Here is a 22,645-nt window from a genome sequence, read left to right as displayed (position 1 = left end):
ATTATTCAGGAGCAGCAGGTGTTTTGGCACCTGTACAGCAGGGTTTATTCTGACAAAAATGTCTAACAATAACTACTGAGATGTTTTTGAGGAAGTGAGCTGCTCCGTCTCAGGGATCAATGAACTCTCTTAGGGTATATTATATTATATGGGCCACATCCACATGTTGGGGAGAAATCAGAAATAGCAAAGGAAGAAAGAGCATGGGATTTGGAATCAGAGGGCCTGGGTTCAAATCCTAACTTGTGGCTTCCTCAAGCTCCCTGGGTCAAAGTTTCCTCATCTATAAAATGGGCGTGTTGTACTAGATGATTCTATCCCAACTCTAAACCTATGACTATCAACAGATTTTTTTTTTGGTTCAGAACTGGTATTGAATTGGTGTTGGGTATTTCTTACACCCCTGAGGAAACTCTCAACTGCTCTGCAATTTATAGACTTAGAGTTACCTGAGACACTAAGGTATTCCATGTCTCGCCCATTAAGTGGCAAAGATTTTCTTGATTTGGAGGCCAGCTGTCTGGTCACCATCCCATGCTGCCTCTGAAGTAGATTATATAGATTTTATTACTCATTCGTTTCTGACTCTTGTGACCCCATCTGGGGTTTTTGTGGCAAAAGAGACTGAAGTGGTTTGCTATTTCCTTCTCCAGCTCATTTTACAGATGAGGAAACTGAAACAAACAGGGTGAATTGACTTAACCATGGTCACACAGCTAATAAGAGTCTGAGACTGGAATTGAACTCAGGTCCTCCTGACTCCAGGCTCAGTCATCTACCTACTGCACCCTCTAGCTGCCCAAATGTACAGATACTAATAGTTATATTTATATGGAATTTATAATAAATGATTTTATAGGGTTTTATGGTATGTAAAACTGTTTCATTCAATCAATAAGCATTTATTAAGTATTTATTATAATGGGAATTGTGCTAAGGCACTGGGTGTACAAAGATACAAGTGAAATGGTCCCTGCCCTGAAGGAGTCAGTCAGTCAGTAAACATTTATTAAGTACCTACTATGTGCTAGGCACTGTGTATGTGTTTGTCCTTTATTCCCGAAGACGACCATGTCATCAGAGAAGTAATGACATGACTGGCACTTGACTTTGTTTTGAGTGAGGGAGGGCTGTGCAGGGCACCAGTCTCGCTTCTCCTCCAGAGTCATCTGAATCCAGTGACCAGATATTCATCAGGATGACTGGAGATGACCCAGGATGGGGCAATTGGGGTTAAGTGACTTACCCAAGGTCACACAGCTAGTGAGCATCTAGTGTCTGAGGTGAGATTTGAACTCAGATCCTCCTGACTCCTGCACTGGTGCTCTATCCACTGCACCACCCAGCTGCCCCATGGCACTGTGCTAAGCCCTGGGGACACAAAAGCAGTTTCTGATTTCAAGGAGCTCCCCATCTAATAGGAGAAAGGATATAGAAATTGTGAAGGAGGATACAGTGGCCATTAATATAAATAAACATTTATATTTCTATATTTGTATGTTGCACATATTAGCATATCTATCAGATATAATGCATATACAAAATGAATAAAAGGCAGTTGTGGGAGGGAGTGTCATAGTGGCTAGGAGGATGAGGTAAACCTTCATGGAGAAGGGGGCACTTGAACTGGGTTCTGAAGGAAACCAGGATTTCTCAGGACTGAGTTAAGGAGATAGTGTATTCTAGGCATAAAGGACTACAAGTGCAACGGCATGGAGATTTGGGGTGTGGTGTATGCAGAATAATGAGTAGGCCATTGTGATTGGATTGAAGAGGATAAGAAGTTGAGTAATGGAGGAGAAGATTGGAAAAGTGGGAAGGGGCCAGGCTTTGGAGAAATTTAAATGTCAGACCTTAGAGGCAATTATCGTATTTGTACAATAGGCAGGTTTTTATCTCTGTTTCACAAATAATGAACTGGTGCTGAGAGAGGTACAATGATTTCCCCAAACTCAATTCGGCATTGTAAGAAGTCAGTCAAACATTTAACACTCTCTAAGACTTCATATAAGAAGGAATGTAAAAATATTGTCTGAGTTAGCTTTAGAGCAGGAATGAAAGATTAGGAAAATTGCAAGCATTATAGACCATTTAATAATAAAAACAATTTAAAAATAAACAAGGTAAAGAAACTAAGCTGGGTCAGACATGGAAGTTTTATTGGAAAGATGTTTGCTTCATGTGGATATGAGCATCACATGTGCAAAATAAAGAAATGAGGGAACTACTAGAATAATTTTGGTGATCAACCAGGTACAGAGGGAACAACTTTTCCCATTGCCTGAACTTATAAGGTTCCTAGATGTACTTGGAAATAATCCAACTAGAGAACTGCAATTTAAAATAACTCTGAGGTACCATCTCATACCTATCAAATTAGTTAATATGACAGAAAAGGAAAATGATAAATGTTGGAGGCAATGTGGGAAAATTGGGCCATTGGTACATAGTTGGTGGAGGTGTGAACTGATCCAACCATTCTGGAGAGCAATTTTAGCTCAGAGAGCTACAAAACTGTGCACATCCTTTGATCCAGTAATACCACTGCAAGGTCTACACCACAAAGAAATGAAAGAAAAGACCTGTTTATAGAAGGGTGTTCACAGCTGCTCTCTTTGTGCTGGCTTAGAATTGGAAATTGAGGAGATGTCCATGAATTGGGTAATGGTTGAACAAGCTATGGTGATAGAACACTATTGTGCTATAAAAAATGATGAACAGGCTAGTTTTAGAAAGAACCTGGAAAGACTTACATGAACTGATGCAAAGTGAAGTGAGCAGAACCAGGAGAACATTGTACATACTAACAGCAATATTGTACAATAAGCAACTGTGAATGACTTAGCTATTCTCAGCAATACAATTATCCAAGATAATCCCAAAGGACTCATGATGAAAAATACCATCCATCTCTAGAGAAAGAACTGATGGAGTCTGAATACAGACTGAAGCATATTATTTTTCTCTTCCTTCCTTCCTTCCTCTTTCCTTTCCTTTCCTTTTCTTCTTGTACGATTTCACAAAATGACTAATATGGAAATAGGATTTGCATGAATGTGCATATATAATTTATATCAGATTGCTTACCATCATAAGGAGGGGGGAGTGGAAGAAGGGAGGGAGAAAATTCAGAACTCAAGATTAGAAAAAAAATACTAAAAATTGTTTTTACATGTAATTGGGAGAAAATAGTGTTTTTTTTTTTAAAGAAAATAATCCACACCTGATTCATCGAACTTTCTTTCCTCCCAGGGATACTGTGTAGGTGAGAAGGGAAGATGAAGTAGATATTGTGCAGTCAGATTTCTCCCCATTTCCTACTATTCCTGAGGCAGCTACAAGAGGGAACAAGTGATTACACTTTTGTAGAAATAATCAGATCATACGATTGTAGACCTGGAAGCCGAAAGGGAGCTCAGAGGGTCATATAGTCCAATCTTCTCATTTTATAGATGAGGAAGCTAGGAACGATGAATGATTTACCCAAGCTCACACAGGTAATAAGTATGTGGCAAAGGCAAGATTTAAACCAGATCCCTTTGATTCCAGAACTGGTTATCTTTCCAAGGTACCACGGCAGCGAGTAGACAGAGTGCCAGTTTACGTGGCTGAGAGACCAGCCTGGGTTTCAGGGAAGGCAAGAAGGAGAGGCAGTGGTGGCACTGAGGGTGTATTCAAGGTGAAAGTGACTGATTAGGGAGCCTGAGTCTGCTGCTGTATGTTTCATGTGTGACCTTGAAGAAGTAAAAATGAGCACTGGATGTTTCTGCAATGAGCTGAGATTTTGGTCAGTGTGGAGGCTGGGGGCTTGGACCTTTGTTTGTATATTTGAAAGTATCAGTTCAAGAGAAAGCAACAGTATCTAAGTGCAGCCCTTGGAGAGCTGGGCCCCTGGAGGCAATGTGGTGTGAGCTTGGCCCATTTGTAACTCCTTTTTCCCTGCCTCTGTGTCCCAAGTCCTTCCCATACAGTACAGAGCAAATGATGATGAACAGGTAGAAGATCAGATTTTGTCTGCTATAACTTATCTAAATCATGGACAGCAGAGATAACCTCTGGGTTTCTGTTTCAGAAGGAGATTACCTGGGGAGGACCGGGGGAGGGACAGGTAATCTTATACCTCTTTTGTAGAAAAAAACCTTTCGTCAGACAAATTATAGAAATAAATCATCCCAGCAGGATACACATCCCTGGCTAGCTGTTGAGCAAAATGACCAAGAGACTCCAGAGCTCATGAAAGGTTTTTGGTCCAGCTTGCCAGGTAGGGAAATTTTAGTACTCTTATTGAATGGAGCAGGTGATGAATTTTATTTATTCGGCACATTTGCCACTTTGAAACCACCTTGCTGGGGAATAATGAAGTAAGTCCCTGTTGCCATTTTTTGGGGGTAGTGGTGATGGTGGGGACTTCAAAAGGCTTCATTTTCATTTTCAACAGTTCCCTGGAGTATTCACTGAGTTTAATTAGCAGGATGAGATGACTGGAAGGAAGGACTGGATGAAAAAAAATTAAATTAGATTTAAAAACTGCTGTTTTCTCCCCTTGAAGTTCCATAATGCTGAAAGCAGGGGGGCATGTCTTGGAGAATACAACCTATTTATTTATGTTTAACTAGGCAATACTCAAAACAGAATCAGGTAACTTTTTTCCGGGAGTGGATAATATAGTCACAGAATCATAGAATGGTAGGGCTAGAAAGGATCCTAGAGATCACCTTGTTCAATCCCCTTGTTTTGCCCACGATAGAGCTAAGGTTCAGAGAGAAGAAATAGCTCACCTGGGCTATGGGACTACTTCAAAAAAGAATGAGCTAGGTATGCTTCCCTGATATAAAAGCATCTCTCTGTCTAGTCATCATTATGCGTACAAGGAAGGAATGACTGTGTTTTCTCAAGAATAACCTGAAACCCATATTGCTTGAGGACATATTCAGCCCTGTGTTTCCTATGTGACTATGGGAAAATCATTCCTCTAGGCCTCAGTTTCCTCATCTGTAAAATAAAGACTGGACTAGAAGATTTCTAAGTTCCCTTTCAGATCTAAATATCTGAAAAACGTGTGACCTCTCAATCCACGACATTAAATTTCATACTGTAGACCTTGAAGTAACCTATTTCTCTTCCTTTCAGAATCACAAAAATTCACATTTGGAGTTTCTGCCTCCGTTCTATTTCACTTCTTTTCATCAATCTCATTTTGTTGCCCTGAAGCTGGCCACAATATTTTGTTTCCATACTTTGTCAGGCAGAAAATTTGGCTTACCACAAAAAGGGAGAGTTGGCTCCTTGGGGAAAATAACTGGGGCAGAGAGAAAGAAAATGCATAATTTCCTTTAATTTATTCCTAACCAAGATTGCTTTGAAATGCAAGACCCCTTAATTGAATGTTGCCAAGAGATCTGGATTCTAATTCCAACTACTACTACTACTATAAGCTATATGACTTTAAAACACTTTACAAATATTATCTTATTTTATCTTCACAGTCTCCCTGGGAAGGAGATGCTGCTATTTTCCCCATTCTGCAGATAAGGAATCTGAAGCAGCAGAGGTCAGGTGACTTGAGCAGGGTCACATAAGGGTCTGAGGCCCAGTCTGAACTCAGTTCAGTGCTCCATCACCTGGGCCACCTAGGTGCCTCGTTCACTGCATGACTATGGGAAAAGCACTTCTCTAGATTTCAGTTGCCTTATCTGTAAAGTGAAGCCTGGACTGAAAGATCTCAAAGTTCCTTTCTAGATCTAAAGTTCTGTGACTTCGTGGATTTTTTGGGCAATCATTTGACTCTACTTGTTCCCCAGGACTCAGGGCTTCTTATGGGTATTTATTGAAATACATTTATGTATAATATACTCATCAATATTATGTATATATATTTATATGCATACATGTATTAATATACACATCTATTCACATTTGTATTGTATTCATATATGTATACATACGTTTATATGTGCCTATGTAAAAACAGGTTCATATGTATACATGCATTCCTATATGTACACATATATTATATATATGAATATACATGCATGTTTTAATGTGCTTTGCCTCTGTAGATACACATCCCAGAAAGACACAGAGGAGTGAGGTGACTAGAGCCTGCCTTGAAGCCAGAAAGATGGAGGTTCAAGTGTTGCCTCTGTCACATATTGACTTACTGACAAGGCATTTAACCACCTAGGGTTCTAAAGTAGTGGTGCCAAACTCTAGTGGAAACAGGGGTCAGTAAGCTGTACATAAAGATCCCTGTGGGCCTCCTATGGACTTGGTTTTAAAGTGCAATGGTATCTGTTCCACTGGATTTTTATTTATTTTGTTAAATGTTTAAAATATTTATTATTAAAATGTTAATATCAAATTTATAAAATATTTTCAAATATTTTTTAAAATTCCTAATTACAATTTAATCTGGTCGGGGCTGCACTGGGGAGTATTGCTGGTGCTTGTAGCCTTGGGCCTCCTGTTTGTCACTTCTGCTCTATGACAACTAAGGCTCTGAGTTGCGGAGAAAGTTCTCACCTGCATGATAGAAAGAGTTTCCTCTCCTGGAAGCTCCCTATACCAATGAAATCACACATCTAATCTTTATCCCTTTGTCTGCCAAAGAACAACAGTGAGGACAGCACTTTGCAAACCTCAAAGTAGTATAGAAGCTTGAATTATTATTGTTGATTTAAATGCCAACTTGAGTGACACTCTAGGGTAACAGAAACAGCAGCTGCAAATATTATTTCTTCACTCTGAAGGACAAGGAACCCAGGGCTAAAAACAGTAGAATGAAACAGAATTAGCTGCCTTTTCATTTAAGAGCCTTATCCTGCCTTCCCAGTTCATAAAGAGAACACTCATCTGGTATGCTTTATCATGAAATCTGGGGTGATGGGAACATCCCATAATCATTATCCTTCTGGCAGCCACCGGAACAGGGAGGAGGAGGTCAAGGCCATGGGGCAAATCACACTGTCACACTGTCAAACCCCATCTCCATTCCTTCCCCACCCCCTCAAACTGGTATTTAGTTACGAAGAAGCAACAATGGATTTGGAGTCAGAGGACCTAGGTTCTAGGACCAGTTCAGTTACACCTATGTCTCTTTGGGCTTGAGTATTTTCTTCTCTCAGGGCTTGAGTATTTTCTTCTGGACCCCATAGAACTCCTCACAGCTAGTCTGGATTCCTGGCATGTTTGGGGTCTGCATTGACTCAAAAATCAAAGCTCACAAATCACCAATGTCCATCAGATTTGACCAAGGTAAAAGCAGAAGACAATTTATTAGCATAGTAAAGTAGATAACAAGGAAAATCCAACCCCTTCTCTGCCACACACTACACACAGAAATATATTCTCCCACAGACTACCACTGAGGATTGTGTTTTATCTCCTTATATTAAGTCCAATCTTGGTCCCCCTCCATTCCCTTTTTATACCACAGGAGAAGAACCTAAGCATTTTACTCATTAAGTCTTGCTAATCAATTTTGGCACAGTGCTTTGGTGAGGCCTACTCTTTTTAGTCTCTGTGGCCACCCAGGTTTGGGGAGAGGTATCAAGCCATTGCCATGGTTTCCAAATGGTTCCTTCTGAATGACTCTCCAACAGAGTGAGAGGAGAGAGGACTCAGTCACTCACAAGGAGGAATAGGAGAATGTGTTGCAGATCCTGGCATGCATGAGGATGGGGGAGCACTGAAGACAGCAGCTTGGCTTCTCTGGATGGAGACCCAGCAGAGAGAAATCACATAACTCACAGCCACAGTGCTCTTGGCCGCTTGTGCTCTCTATGCTAATTCCAGGAGGCATCAGGCATGGTGGTCGTGATCTCTCCATCTCTCTGGAGAAAACACACACCACCACCACCACAACAGTAATAATCCAAACTCAGGGAGAATCTCTATGCCAAGTGATCCAAAGACTTTCTCTGTGATGTTCAGAACCCTTTCAAATAACCTGGACCAGATGACTTATACCCTCAGGCTCTTAAAGTACTGGCAGGTAGGATTGCTGCCAGTGATATTTGAAAGATCCTACAAAACCACAAGGTTGGTGGACAAATGTTCTGCTTTTCAAAAAAGGAAAAGAGAACAGAGACTGCAGACTATAGGTCAGTGAGTTTGACTTTGATTCCTGGGAAAGCTCCAGAATAGATCATTAAAGGGATGGTTCATTAACACATAGAAAGGGAAGCAGCGGTTATAATAAGCTAGAATTTCTTCACTGAAAACAGGTCTTGCTAGACTAATCTCACTTCCTTTTTTGTCAGGATTACTAAATTAGCAGTTGCAAGGAATGTGGTGGACATCACTTAGCTAGATTTTTAGCAAAGCCACATATCCTACTGTTCTTATAAAGAAAATGGAGAAATGTGTCATAGCTAATAACACAATCAGATAAATTCAGGACTAGTTGGATGGCTGCACTTAAATGGTATTTGTTAATGGTTCAATGTCAGGTTGGCAGGAGGTTCGCAGAATAGTACCATAGGATCTGTGCTCACTCCTGTGCTGTTTGATAGTTTTATCCAGGATTTGGATAAAGTCATACGTGGTATGTCCATCATACAAATGTGGGAGGAATAATTAACACATTGGTTGACAAAATCAATCCAAAAGATTTCTTTTGAGAGGCTGGCAGAGTGGGTTGAACCTAATAAGATGAAATTCAATAGGGATACATGTACAGTCTTGCATTTGGTTACAAAAGATCAATGTCACACGTGTGAGATGCGGGAGACGTAGTGACATGGCAGTTTGTCTGAAAAAGATCAGGGGGTTTTAGTGGCCTGCAAGCTCAGTGTGATGTGGCAGCCAAAAAATCTTTCAGGAATAAGGTGATGATAGCTTCACTGTACTCTGCCTTTGTCTGGCAATACACAGAGTATTACATTCAGTTCTGGGCAACAGTTTAAAGAGGACAGCGTCCAGATGTTTAAGGATGGAGAAAGTCTTTGAGTTCATGTCATACAATTGCTTGAAGGATCTGGTCAACTTTAGACAAGAGAAGAGCAGCTCTGTAGGGATATGATAATTAGTTTCAAATATCTGAAGGGTGCCATGTGGGGCATTAATTAGACTTGTTCTGCTTGGTCCCAGAAGGTAGAACCAGGAGCAGTGGGTTGAAGTTGTACAGAAGGCAGCTCAGGCTCATATCAGGGAAAACTTCCTGGACAGTGGAGATGTCGAAAAGGGAATGGGCTCCCTAGAGAGGAGATGGGTATCCATTCCTTGAAGGTCCTCAGGCAAAGCCTGGACAACCACTGGTTGAATATGTTATATTGGAGACTCCTATAGAGTGGTAATTAGCCTTTTTTTGTGCATCTGAGAACTGTCTGATTAAATCTATGGATCCCTCTGACTGCCCATCTGTGTTTCTCTCTTTCTCCTTATGTGTGTGTATGTATGTATGTATATGTGTGTGTATATATGTATGTATATACACATATATTTGTGTGTTATATTTATCTATAGATACATATATGTATATATCTATAATAGATAATTTAATATAATATCCATATGTAATATTTTTAAAAAAACTTAAGTTTTATGGCCCCTTTGAAATCTATTTATAGATACACTCTGGGATCAGCAGACCCCAGGTCTGAACCCCTACATTAGTGAATGGGTTGGACTGGTTGGCTGCTGAGGTGCCTTCCAACTCCCAAATTCTATGATTCTGTGATTCAATCAGTGAAGGATGGGGTAGACCAGAGAGTCTGTGTCTACCCAGATCTGCCTCTTACATGAGCATGATCCTTTCGGTCTTATAACCTATGATTCTGTAATACTCATAGCTCATATTCATATAGAGTTAATAAGTTTTTAAGTAGATACCAGATTAAAATGAAGATTCAGGGCTGCCTTAAAGGAGAAAATAATTCACAAAAGGTGACAACAGCTTGAGCCTTGGTAAAACCTTGTTATCTATCCCCAGAGCTTAGCACTGTGGTCTATTTATAGTGGACACTTCATGCTTTTTAAAATTGTATTGAAGGGTATATATGGAAAAGGGAAGGGTGTTTCATCTTGCTTTGCCTTTACTAATGGCACTGGGGAAGGAGACTTATGGGATGATTGTATATAAAAAATCATCAGTAATTCTTTAGCACTACCTGGCCAACTTTTCTTCTACCAAGTGTCTCTGAATCCATGTCTGGCATCAGCAGTGTCTTGCCTTGCATAGAGAGCAGGGTCTTGCATGCACAACCAAGCCCACAGCCTAGGTTAATTCACTCTGATCTTGCACACCCAGTACTTGGCTATGTCAGATCTAAATTTTTATAAGTCTCAGGCTATTTGTCACACTCTTGTGCTATAGTTCCACTTGGAAATGACACATTATCTTGTCGGATCATTCTGGCCTTCAAGTCACTGGGGTCCATCAATATAGGTTGATTGTGGCTTGAGGGTAACTGAAAGGACCCTATCATTGTGTCCAGTTAGATATTTATCTTGTGCAGGTGGGTGTCCCCTGTTGTTAGACTGTGTCTCTAAATGTGGTCAGTCTTCTTGAAAATATGTAGGATCACATGTGAGATTATAAAGCATATGGAAATCATGACAACTCTTTGATAGCACTGAGGGAAAATGTAATCAAATTCAATAAAATTCAAATATTTGAAGAAGACTTTGATTGAACTCTACTTGTAGTGGTTCAGTAATGTCATCATGATGTATGTCATGAAGAAAAGACGTATCAACTCCTTGAGGATAGGAACCATGTGTTATTGCCAGCAAATCATAGGACTATGAAATTCTTAGTGTCAGAAAAGACTTTAAAGATTGTACGTAGACCAAATTTCTTATTGTACAGATGAGGAACCTGGGGTCCAAAGTCATATAATTCTAGAGTCCTCTTGCCTCCCAGTTCAATGTGTTCTTCCCACTGTGGTACAATGTCATTGATCTTGGTATCCCAGGCAGCACCTAGTACAGTGGCTTACACCTAGTCCCTACTTAGTCAATGCTTATTAGTTTGATGCATATTGCTAATACCATGAACATTTCAGGAAATGTTCCCATAATAGGCTGGTAGAATTATTGTTTCCCTCCAACCTCAGATATTGTCACCAGGGAATTACTTAGGTGTTAGGGAGAGGGATGAACCTAAAGAAATCTAAAGTAGAGTTCCTTAAACAAAGAGAAGGTGGAACACAACTCTTGGTGAAAGGGAGGAAACCTGTTCATTGATCAAATCCTATTTAGTATATACAAGAGGACTCTGGATCAGCCCAAACAACGATTTCCCCTTTTGATGTAGATCATCCTCTGGTTTTTCAAGCAATTCGTGATCATTTGACCAAACCCTTTTCTGCTTACTATAAGCATTATTAAAAAAACCAACCAAACAAACAAAAAACCAACAACCCTACCCATAGATGAGTGACTGTATTATCAGGTAATTTAAATTAAATCTAATTTTTTTAATGTGTTTTTCTTAAAGTGTTCTCCACTGAAGTGAAATGTGAAACATCATACTGGGTTAGTAAGCTTTTACCTGCTGTTTTATAAAAAAAAAACATGTTAATTGCCACCAGAAGAATCACAGCCATGGCCTTAATTTGCTTTTCTTTGCATATTTTTTTTTCATCTTGCCAACCACTAATAATGTACTGTTTACTTAATAAAAGCAAATGCCATCTAGCCAACTTCCATTACGTCAAAGGCTAATTGACTTTAGGTCTTCCTTTGGAGGAAGGAACCATTGTGAAAGGGCTATATTTTAACTGATTTTTTTCCCCTTCATTTACTGACTAGGCTAATAATCCAAAGCCTGGGTCAAAGAGAGACAGCATTGCACAAATGAAGACCATGGAATCATTTCAAACATTGCTTGTACAGAGTGCTTGTATGATGAAAATCCTCTCAAAATAAAATTCAGAAGACACACTACCCCTCTCTGTCACCTTAGCAGAGGGTGATTTCTTATGCCCTTTCTTCAATGCCAATTAGAAAGAGTTTTATAGCTACAGCTGGGGGATAGAACCTGGTGGTCTGGTACCAGGGTGGGTAAAGCTCTAAAGTTGGAGTTGCAGGACTTGAGTTTGAATCTTCTTTGCTACTTAACTTCCTGTGTGATTCTGAGCAAATCACTTAATTTCTCTGAATCTCAGTTTCCTTACCTGTGAGGTGATGGGTTTGTACTAGGTGACTGCAAAGGTCCATTCTAGCATTAAGTCTGGGATACTCTGACTGGTCAATCACTCAGCCAGAAGAGACACAAAAAGTACAATCTGCCAACTCCCAGATACCTCATTTTTAATCTTTCCCTTTCTTTGAACATTCTTGTTGTCGTTGTGGTTGAGCTGCTTTTTGGTCATGTCCAACTCCTTGTGAAGCTATTTGCGGTTTTCTTGGCAAAGATCCTGGAGTAGTTTGCCATTTCCTTTTCCAGCTCATTTTACAGATGAGGAAACTGAGGTAAACTGAGTTAAGGGACTTGGCCAGAGTCACACAGCTAGTAAGTATCTAAGGCCAGATTTGAACTCAGAACACAGAGTCTTCCTAACTTCAAGCCTGTCACTGTAATCACTGTGCCACCTAGCTACCCAGTGAACATTCTCATTTACTCGTAAATAGATGTGAAATTTACAGAAATTCTGAAGTTATTGAAGCAGATATATAAAAATAAATAAATGGGAGAGGTGGAGGGAAGAGGAATGGAAGTATCTACAATACTTATTTTTCTTAATGGCCTACATATCTTTGTGTTTAGAAAAATAAAAATGGTTTCTGTATAATTGGGTTTGCTCACAATACCATCCTTAATATATTTAGACATTAAAAAGTTTGGGAGGAAAAAACATGCTAAAAAATAAGTGAAAGAGGTGGCCAAGAACTGTAAATCAAGGGGATACCCATCAATTGGGGAATGGCTGAACAAATTGTGGTATATGAATGTAATGGAATACTATTGGGCCATAAGCAATGATGAACAGGAGGACTTCAGAGGGGCCTGGAAGGACTCATATGAACTGATGCTGAGCAAAAGGAGCAGAACCAGGAGATCACTGTACACAGTAACAGCCACAGTGTGCAAGGACTGTTTCTGGTAGACCTAGTCCTTCACAGCAATGCAAGGACCTTCCCAAAGGACTCTTGAGGCAAAATGTCATCCACACCCAGAGAAAGAACTATGGAATCGGATTGCAGAATGAAGCAGAATATTTTCTCTTGTGTAATGTTTTGTTTTGGTTTTTCTCATGGTTTCTTCCATTCATTTAATTCTTCTGTGCAACATGACTAATGTGAAAATGTGGTTAATAAGAATGTACATGTAGAACCCATATAAGATTGCATGCTGTCTTAGGGAGGAAGAGGGAATTGAGGGAGAAAATTTAAGACTTGTAGAAATGATTGTAGAAAAATGAAAACAAATAAATTAATTAAAAATAAAAAAATAAATGAAACACCTCAAAAGGCAGAACTCTGAACTCTATTCATGAAGAATACAGAAGACTAGAGCAGAGAAGGGCTTCCTTCACAAATTTCCAACAGCTCTAGGCAAGGAAAGGCCCGGGTTATGTTCAATTGATCACATTTCTCTGGGCAAGAAATATATACCACTAATTGTGGTCTTGACAGTAGTTTACCTGTCTCCTAGCTTTTTTCTGAGGACCTTGAAATGACTCACAGCCCAGACTAGGAACCACTAGTACACACAGCCATCTCCATACTTAGTCCATAGATTCTCTTAACTGCATTGATTTTGTAATGCCTGGTAGGTCATTTGTTAGTGGTTCACCCAGGTACTTGTTTCGATTCTAGTTTTGTTGGTGTTGTTCAGTTGTGTTAGTCTCTATGACTCTATTTAGGGTTTCCTTGGCAGAGATACTGGAGTGGTTTAACATTTCTTCTCCAACTCACTTTACAGATGAGGAAACTGAGACAAACAGGTTAAGTAACTTGCCTAGGGTCACACAGCTAGTAAGTGTCTGAGACTTCATGTGAACTCAGGCCCTCTTCTCTCCATTCTGGCATTCTATCCATTGTGCCACCCAGTTGCCCATGTCTCCAGTAATCATCCAGTAAATGTGGTAGGTTTTAGAATTTTCTCTCCGGCTGCCATTTGGTTATGTGCTCATTATCAAATCTTTTTGAAACTGGTCTATCCATATACCCAGAAGATAGACAGGGATAGAGAGTATGTTTGTGATGTCTTGTCCAAAAGTCTAAGAGTGGCACCCAACTCATCCTTGCTAGGCACTGATGAGGATGGGAGTTAAGGGATCACTAATTTGCACCCTCTATTCCTTGAGGATGATTTATAGAGATAGCTCTGATGACCCTTCAACAGGACATAGAATTTCCCAAAGGACCACATTTGAGCAGCTCAGAGATGAACAAACCACTTCTGTTTTGTTCCCCATTTCATCTTCCTAAGAAATGGAGATAAAATTGTGCAAATTAAGGACACACACACATAAGACACAAAGAACCCCTATGGAGCGTGAGTTCTAAATGCCCTGGTGCCAGGGCACTAGGCAGAGTTTCCAAGGGACAGACTTCTATCACTTCATCCCTTTACCTCACATTAAAAAAAGAAAAGAAAATTCGATTACTCCACAGGTCAAGGGGAAGACATCAGTGGCCTTTGAGAGCAGTCTTGCCCCCAAGGCCAAAAAGAAAGCTCACCATCAGCAACAACTTAGTGCAAAATATACCTTTCCTCTGGTTTCTTACCATTTTGCTGACAAGTTGATAAAAACAAAATGGCTGGCTCCTTCCCCTCAGCAGGAGTCTGGCACTGCAAGATTTCCTAGAGTCATCCTTCGAGCACGCTTGGAGGAAAAGAAATGATGAGTAGATATGGCATAGGGTAAAGAAAAAAAAAATCAGAATTTTCATAGAACCTAAATTGCTTTTCTAAACCCCAGGCACGCTCTTTAAATCAGAAAGCACAAGTAATCATGAAATTCACTGAAGGGAGCTTTCTGGAATCAGGGAACCTTTGCATGATAAAGGAGGAAATTTTCAAACAAGTCCTCCTTGGAGGAGAGAGGGAAATGGAGGTGGGTGGGAAAGGTTTCATTAGGGAATAATAGAGTAAAGGAGAGAGCTGGAAGAGAGGAAAGAGCCCTGTTGCAGGAATTGGGAAACCTAGGGTCGCGTTCTAACTCTGCCTATGATTTACTGTGCAACCCTGGGGAAAGCCAATTCCCATGCCGAGCCTCACTTTCCTCATCTGAAGAATGAAGGAGATGGTCCCTTGGGGTCTCTTTCAGATCTGAGTTTCTGTGCTTCTTACCCAAATTAGAAAGGCTGTGGAAGAAAGCCCAGAACATACGAGGTTGGGTGACCGGTTGGGCGACCGGTTAGGTTCTTGAGTCTTGCTACATCAGGGACAGCACCTGCCCAGGTCTCTTGAGATCCGAGCTTCCTGCACCTTGTATAATGAGGCGGCAGAGGCGGAGCTGGCACTGCCTGCTAAGCAGGAGGTAAACCATTAGAAAAACAGGTCATTCGGAATACAGAGCTATCATCTTTGCTAACCTTGCATTAGCGCATAAACCTGCCCTGCTTCCACGAGGAATCGAAACTTGCGATAGGAGCTGGGATGAAATAGACAGCTTGGCCTCAATGAAAACAAATTGTTGCCAATTCTGCTCCTCTGGAACACAGGTGGTGCGCATTATGCCGGGAAATGAAGCCAACTCATTTTGCTCGGGCAGGAGCTGCCTGCGCCAGAGTCTTGACAGGCAGCTAGCCTTTCAGCGCGGCAATCTGTGTGAGGCGCCTTCCGCGGCTGGGGTTTAAAAGCCGCAGATTGAAATAAACGCGAGGAAGATTGCACGCAGGTTGCATAATGTAGCCAGTTCGCTTTTGCAGAAAGGCCTCCCACCTCTCAGAAGCGAAGCGCCAAGGCCCCCTGCTGGTAATGGCCAATAAGAGAATGGCTTGGTGTTGTGCGTGCTAGGATTTTCAGAAGCTGCTCAGCCTCCTTTTAATGACCCGATGCTCTTACAAGCATCTTTGTGGTTTGGTGCAAAAGCAAAGCAAAACAAAAACCCATGAAACTTAGGATGTTTCTCAGATTGTGAGGGAACAACCGCCAAGCCCACAAACTGCGTGGATCTGAGTGCTTCAGGATCATTGGCTTTCTTGCTTTAGGATAGCAATCCCTGGGCACTTGCCCACATCTGGCTAGGTCTGGTACTGTCTCAGATTCTGTGAACCCCTGTGGATATTGACTTCAATGTTACTTGTGCAGGACCGTCCCGTTTCCCAACCAGGCTCGCATCTTCCATTTTTTCCTCTTCCAAACCATCCTATTCCCTTGGCTAGATTCGACTTTCTTCTGCATGAATCTGATCATTCCCCTCTGCTGTTAAAAACAATTCCGGTGCTTCTCGCTGTCCCTAGTGCCCACCAAACAACAGTCCAAACTCCTCAGCTTGACAGCTAAGGGCAACCGGCAATCCGGCACCAAACTACGTTTCCAGTCATCTCCCAGTACTCACCTCCAAATACTTTATGCTTTAGCTCAAAGCACGTGACTACCCATCCTTCCTTTCCCACCTCTGCACCTTTATCCATACCCTTCCCTATGCTTGCAATTTCTTCCCTTTCATCTCTGACTGCATTTCATTATTGATACCCTACTCATCTTTTAGGCTTAGTTCAAATGACATTTGCAGAATAAAACCTTTCTTGATCCGCAGTGCTATGAGTATGATCTCTTCCTGATCAGATCTCACAGCATCTCATCCTCACCTTTTCTGTTTATTCACGCTCCCATTTATTCCTATTTGCATACATCTTGTCACTTTTACTAGCGTTTAAGTTTTTAGAAGGCGGAAACTGTGTGTTTTTATGTCCCTCAATGTCTAGCACTGTGCATTGTACTTAGTATTTATTAAAGGAATGAATAAATGAATGAAAGGTGCTGTCTTTTGAGAGATGATATAATGTTATGGAAAGAGAATCAGGTTTGGCATTAAAACCTGGTTTCAAATCTTGGCTGTCTGATTTTGGAGAGGTCGTTTAACCTCTCTGGACTTTAGTTTCTATATCTGTAAAAATGAGTATAATAATATCCAGCTTATCTATTTCATTGGGATATTGCCAGTATTAAAGGAGATCGTGTATGTTAATTTATCAACTTACTGGATGGTTAGGGAGATGGAGAAGTCAGACTGAAATTTTGAGTCTAGATGACTGGAAGAATAATTGTGCTTTTAACATAAAAATGGAATCAGTAAGAGGAGTCGGTTTTGGTAGAGAAAAGGTACCTACCTATAGGATATCCAGTCAGAAATGTCCAGTGAGTAGTTGGGAGAGACTACAGTTTAGGAGAGCAGTCAGGACATTCATCCCACATAACAAAGAAGAATAAAGAGAGAAGAAAGATCAGTAAAACTAAACTACACGTAAATCCACCAAATCCAGCAGTATATGTGATGCTCCACACCCACTTGGTCCATTATCTTACTTTTTTTCCAGGGCTGAGCTCTGTCATTATAAATAGGTAGCATTTTGTTTCCTTCTTTCATTCTGTTCACATTGTTGTCATTATGTATAGTTTTTCTGGCTCTGATGACTTCAAAATTTCCTAAGCTTCTCTGTTTTCTTCATATTCATTGGATCTTATGGGAGTAACATTCCATTCCATTCACATACTACAAACTATTTTGGGACAGCTAGGTGGCACAGTGGATAGAGTTGTTGGCTTGGAGTCAGGAAAGCTAAGTTCAAATCTGGCCTCAGACCCTGTGTGACCCTAGGCAAGTCACTTAACCCTGTTTGCCTCAGTTTCTTCATCTGTAAAATGAGCTGGAGAAGGAAATAGAGAACCACTCCAGTATCTCTGCCAAATGGGGTCATGGTGAATTGGAAAAAAAGAATAAAAGCCCATAACCATTTAGTCATCTCCTGCCCATTGAGCATCTACTTTTAGTTTTTCCTACTGTAAAAAGTGCTACTAAAAACATCTTGGGGTGGTTTTATATATGCCTAAAAGTGGCATGTCTACGTCAAAAGGTATGGACATTTTAGGTAGTGTTTATTTTTGTTTCCTCTGCCCTATGAAGGAAGCTGGATTTTCATTTTGTTTTCTTGAGTACCCTGTTTATAGGCCCCTAGCAGCTTCCTCAGCCTCAAGCAAGGCATTTCTATTTAAAGTACTGTCGCCAGACTGTCTAGTACAATGCACTGCCCCTGGTATTATTGTGCATGGCAAATGCTCAATAAATTCTCACTGAATGCATAGGTGAAGGAATGAATAATAAGAAGAATAGCTAGTGTAGACATAGGGATGGAACATACACAAAAAATGAAACCATCCCTCCTTTCAAGGAGCCTGTCTTCTAACTTGAAGTCTGGTGTCTTCTAGAATTGATTAATGATGTTTTATGGAAGATAAAGATATAGAAAAATTCTATGAAGAATCTGAAATGAGTCAACATAGGGTGGGTACAGGGTAGGATGACAAATGGTGTTTTGGAAAACATGGTTCAGGTTTAAGAAATTAAGAGCCCAGTGTCTTTTAGACTAGTCAAGAGCCTCACACCTATCTATATATCATGACTTTTTTTTCAACAGTTGGGAACATGGGAAACACTGAATAATATATTTGTTTAAATGAAGCTGGTTATTTCTTAAGAAAGAAAATGTCTGAACTATGACATCCAATTGAGTGAAGGAATTACATCAGATTCAGTTCTGTGTATAGCTGGGTCATTGGCTAGGTAGAACAAAGTACAAATCAACATCGAAGACGTTAAAAACTCCAACCTAACCTGTTAAAACAATTGTTGAAGCTGAAAAGTGAGAGATGGAAAAAGGCAAAGATATTAACTTTGATTATCATAATATCCTGAAATAAACTTAACAAATGTGGATACAGGACAGTATGGTGGAAAGAGAACAGATACAGAAGTCAAAGGACCTAGGTTTACATCTTGCCTTGTGGCAGGAGCAATATCCTAACTCCTGTCCCTATGCAAACTAGTGTAGTTTCTTCCTAAAAGGTATTGAGACTACCCTCGAGTCTTGCTTGACTCAGGAGACTAAAGGCTTTGTTATTGACATGACTTCCTGACCACCTGAATGCAAAACAGTCATGAGGAGACCCAAGGGTGCTCTGATGTTTGGCTGGTAGATGATGATAGGTAACTTGGGCAAGAGAGTTTCGTTGAACTGAATCAACTCTAGATATCCTAATGCCTGTCCTCTGGCTATGGATTAAAAAATCTCTTAGCTGTTGAATGATCTACAATTGCCTCATCTTTTTCCAATATTGCAACTAAACTTACCAGGGGACTGTCCTGAGTCAGGCCCAGTCCATAACACTTCTGATGCTTCCTACCTGTGTGATCTTGGCTCGTTTAACCCCCGAGCTTCAGTTTCCTTATTGAGAAAATGAGGGAGTTAGACTAGAAGATCTATGAAAAGCAGTTATCACAAGGGGGAGGCCCCAAAAAATCCATAGCTATGTTAGCCAGCCAATAGCTGATCTCTTTTCTAGATGAAAAGGGATTGGAGCCAAGGGCAACACTGGCTTCAAAATAAAAATGTAATTCTAAAATACTAAAGAGGAGGAGGGTGGAAGACTACAACCCATATTAACTTATAAAACAGTAAGAAGCAGCAGAAGTGAAAATAGCTGTTCAGAAAACTTTATATGACACCCAACAGAGCCATGTTATCCCCAGAATATTCACTGAACAAAGTGGAAGAAGAAAGGAAATGGGAGGAATCTGTCAGTATTTTTGCAGCACTCCTTTTGGTAATCTTTGAGTATTTTATGTCCAGTTTGGTTTAGATACATTCAACATATTTAGATACATTCTTGTTTGGAGCACCCATTTTCTCTCTCTGACATCAGCCAATATTAGTTCTGTTGAACATACCTCAGTGGGGAAATAGACAATGTTTAAAATAGAAATACAGGGCAAACAGCAAGAAAAATACATTAAATAATAAATAATCTCATGGCCTGTTTCCCAAACTACTGTACTTTCTTACCCCCAGGAATAGCCCCGCTTTCCCCCATAACCTTGTTATCAGCCTAGCGGCGGATCTAGGGAAAGAGGACGTGGTAATCTAACTACTTGTCCATTGGATGACTATGAAAGGTGCTTCATCTAAGTGTCTGGGTTACTGTCACATCTCACCTATCAGTTTTCAGGATTATGTGGCATAGCTGCAATGCAGAAGAGAAAGGCTGACAGGGTGCCACCTAATCAAATCCAAAGTCTGGTAGACATTGGAAAAACCTTCATGTCTGCAACATTGTGAACAATCTGGCATTGCCAAAAGCTGGAAAATGTCTTCATGTCTCCAGTGGGAATCCAGCATTTTAGGGTCAAGGTTAGAGTTGGGGTTAGGGTTAGGGTTAAGTATAGATTGAAGTAGAGAATAAGGGAAATTTCTGTATTATAGTCATTTTCTTCCCTTATATCCTTCTCTTTCTTAGTTTTTTCAACTTCTACGTGCCCCATTCCTAACTTTGCATGCAGTTATTTAGTAATGTCAACCCTTATGGCATATTTCTGCCACATAATAGGGAGATGTATTTTCCTTTGGGGGAAGGCAAAGTCCAGTCCCATAACTTTCCTCCCTTTCTTCCCTCATTAACTCTTAGAGATAGTAGGACTCTAAATGGAAATAATTGATTGGGAAAAATCTTTGCATTAAATGTCTTTGATAAGGGCCTAATATATAGGGAATGAACAGAAATAGACAAGACAAATAACCATTCCCCAATGAATAAGTGATCAGAGGATATAAACGAATGTATTTCAAAAGAACAGTCGCAAATTATTAACAAATATATAAAAGACTGCTTCTAATCATCAATAATAAGAATTAGAAATTGAAACAATTCTGAGATCCAATCTCAGATCCACCAAATGGGCAAAATTGACAAAAGAGGCAGATAGTCAGTGTTGAAGGGCTATGGAAAGACAGACCCTCTACACTGCTGGCAAAGCTGTGAATTGGTTTGAACATTCTGGGAAGTGATTGGAGATCATGCCAACAGGTGACTAAATTACCTTTGAAACAGAGATCTCACTGCTAAGTATAAGCCCCAAGGAGATAGCAGACACAAAGAAAAGTCCCATATACACCAAAATATTCCTAGAAGCACTTTTTTTGTGTGTGCTAGCAATGACTGCAAAGCAAAATAGATATCCATTAACTGGGGAAGTAACTAAATAAATTGTGTACATGAGTATGATGAAGTTTTACTTTGCTGTAAGAACAGATGAATGTAAAAAAATTTCAGAAAAGCACACAAAGACATAAGAATTTATGCAGAATAATGTAAGTAGAACCAGGAAAAGATATATGCAATGACTACAATAATGTGATAGAGAGAACATTAAAAAAGCCCAACAACCAACAAATCTGTATTTTGTAATGGCGAAACTTGACCCAGGAAAAAGTGTTGTTACCTAGAGGTCTATGAGTATGAAATATCGCATATACTGTCAGATATAGTTGATGTGTTGGTGGCTACTGCTGAACTGTTTTCTTTTTCTTTTAAAATCTTTGTTACAGTGGGAGTGGGAGAAGAATCTATTCAGAAATGAATGTAAAAAATGTAAAATGCAATGTAAAAAATGTAATGCAATGCAAAAATGTAATACAATGTAAAAAATATTTTTAAAGCAAAGAAGGTGGGTTGCTTATATGACAAGAGCAAAGGCCAACAGATAAGACAGCTAGTGTCCTTCACTGGTACTTGTGAAGTGTAAAAAGACCTAGAGGAAGGCCAATAGTTCATTGGGTGGTTTGTTCCAGAACATCTCCAGAAGACAAGAGAGAAGAATTGCCCAGAATAAACAGGTATCTGTGCCAATGTAGAGAAATTACAGGTCTATTGAAATACCGATGTACATGACACAAAAGGAGCATTCCTGGGAGATGTGTGTGACCTTGTGGAAATCACTTAACCTCTGGATATTGTCTCCTCTCTGTAAAATGAGGTCAGAGTGAATGATTTCTCAGGTCCTTTCCAGATCTGGATCCTATGACTCCCGATCTGGGATGTATACTAAAGGGATATGGGCAATGAATATGACAAATAAAGACAAAAGGCTGTAAAACAACTATGTGTCGACTGTCCATTAGCAGTCAGCTCTCAGACTTGTGCAACATCAGCAGGGCTAAGCATTATTTTTTAGGTGCCAGCAGTATCACAGGCCATTAAACTATTCTTAACTGCCATTGATTGCTGAGTTACATAATGGCTTTGGTCAACCTTAACCCCACCATCTCCTCCCTTACCTAGCACAGATATCTTTATGTAGTAAGTAATTAACACCTATTTACTACAATTGACCATGGAATATTAGTACTACATCTTTACCAAGGAGAAGAGTATGTGCATCTGTGCATATGCCCCTCCTCCCTCCTTTCCTTTTTCTCTCCCTCTCTCCCTCCCTCTCTCTTTTTTTCTCCCTCTTCCCCTTTCTCTCTTTCAATGCCAGGTATTACAAGAATCACTTTAAAAATAAATCCTTTGAGAAATCCTGCCAAAGTAAGGCCCTCCCACTTGGGTGAATTTCTGATTGATGCTTATATTTGTTCTTTCTTTAATATGCAATTCTATTTCAGCTAATCCACTGGAAGACCTCACTCTAAAGAGTGTTCTCCTTATTGTTTTTCACAGAATTTACTGAGCTGAGTCTTTATCTCTCTC

The 22,645-nt window shown here is 40.1% G+C and overlaps 1 long non-coding RNA gene across 2 annotated transcripts in view; it reads right to left on the bottom strand.

Annotated features, from left to right (window-relative positions):
- Positions 1-15,515, bottom strand: part of LOC140513935 (uncharacterized) — a 75,135-nt gene extending 59,620 nt beyond the window's left edge. Inside the window, exons 1-2 of one of the 2 annotated variants that reach the window (XR_011970417.1) lie at positions 15,245-15,515; positions 14,680-14,777 (exon numbers count right to left, since the gene is read on the bottom strand). This is a non-coding gene — a long non-coding RNA (uncharacterized lncRNA). The remainder of the gene's footprint in view (positions 1-14,679; positions 14,778-15,244) is intronic. The other variant, XR_011970418.1, reaches the window with a different exon arrangement.
- Between the last annotated feature and the right edge of the window lie 7,130 nt (positions 15,516-22,645).

The sequence above is a fragment of the Notamacropus eugenii genome, chromosome 1 (assembly GCF_028372415.1).
Source record: "Notamacropus eugenii isolate mMacEug1 chromosome 1, mMacEug1.pri_v2, whole genome shotgun sequence".
In the NCBI taxonomy this organism is placed as follows: Eukaryota; Metazoa; Chordata; class Mammalia; order Diprotodontia; family Macropodidae; genus Notamacropus; species Notamacropus eugenii.
The sequence above is the reverse complement of the archived record's forward strand: the minus strand, read 5'-3'. Positions and strand labels throughout refer to the sequence as shown.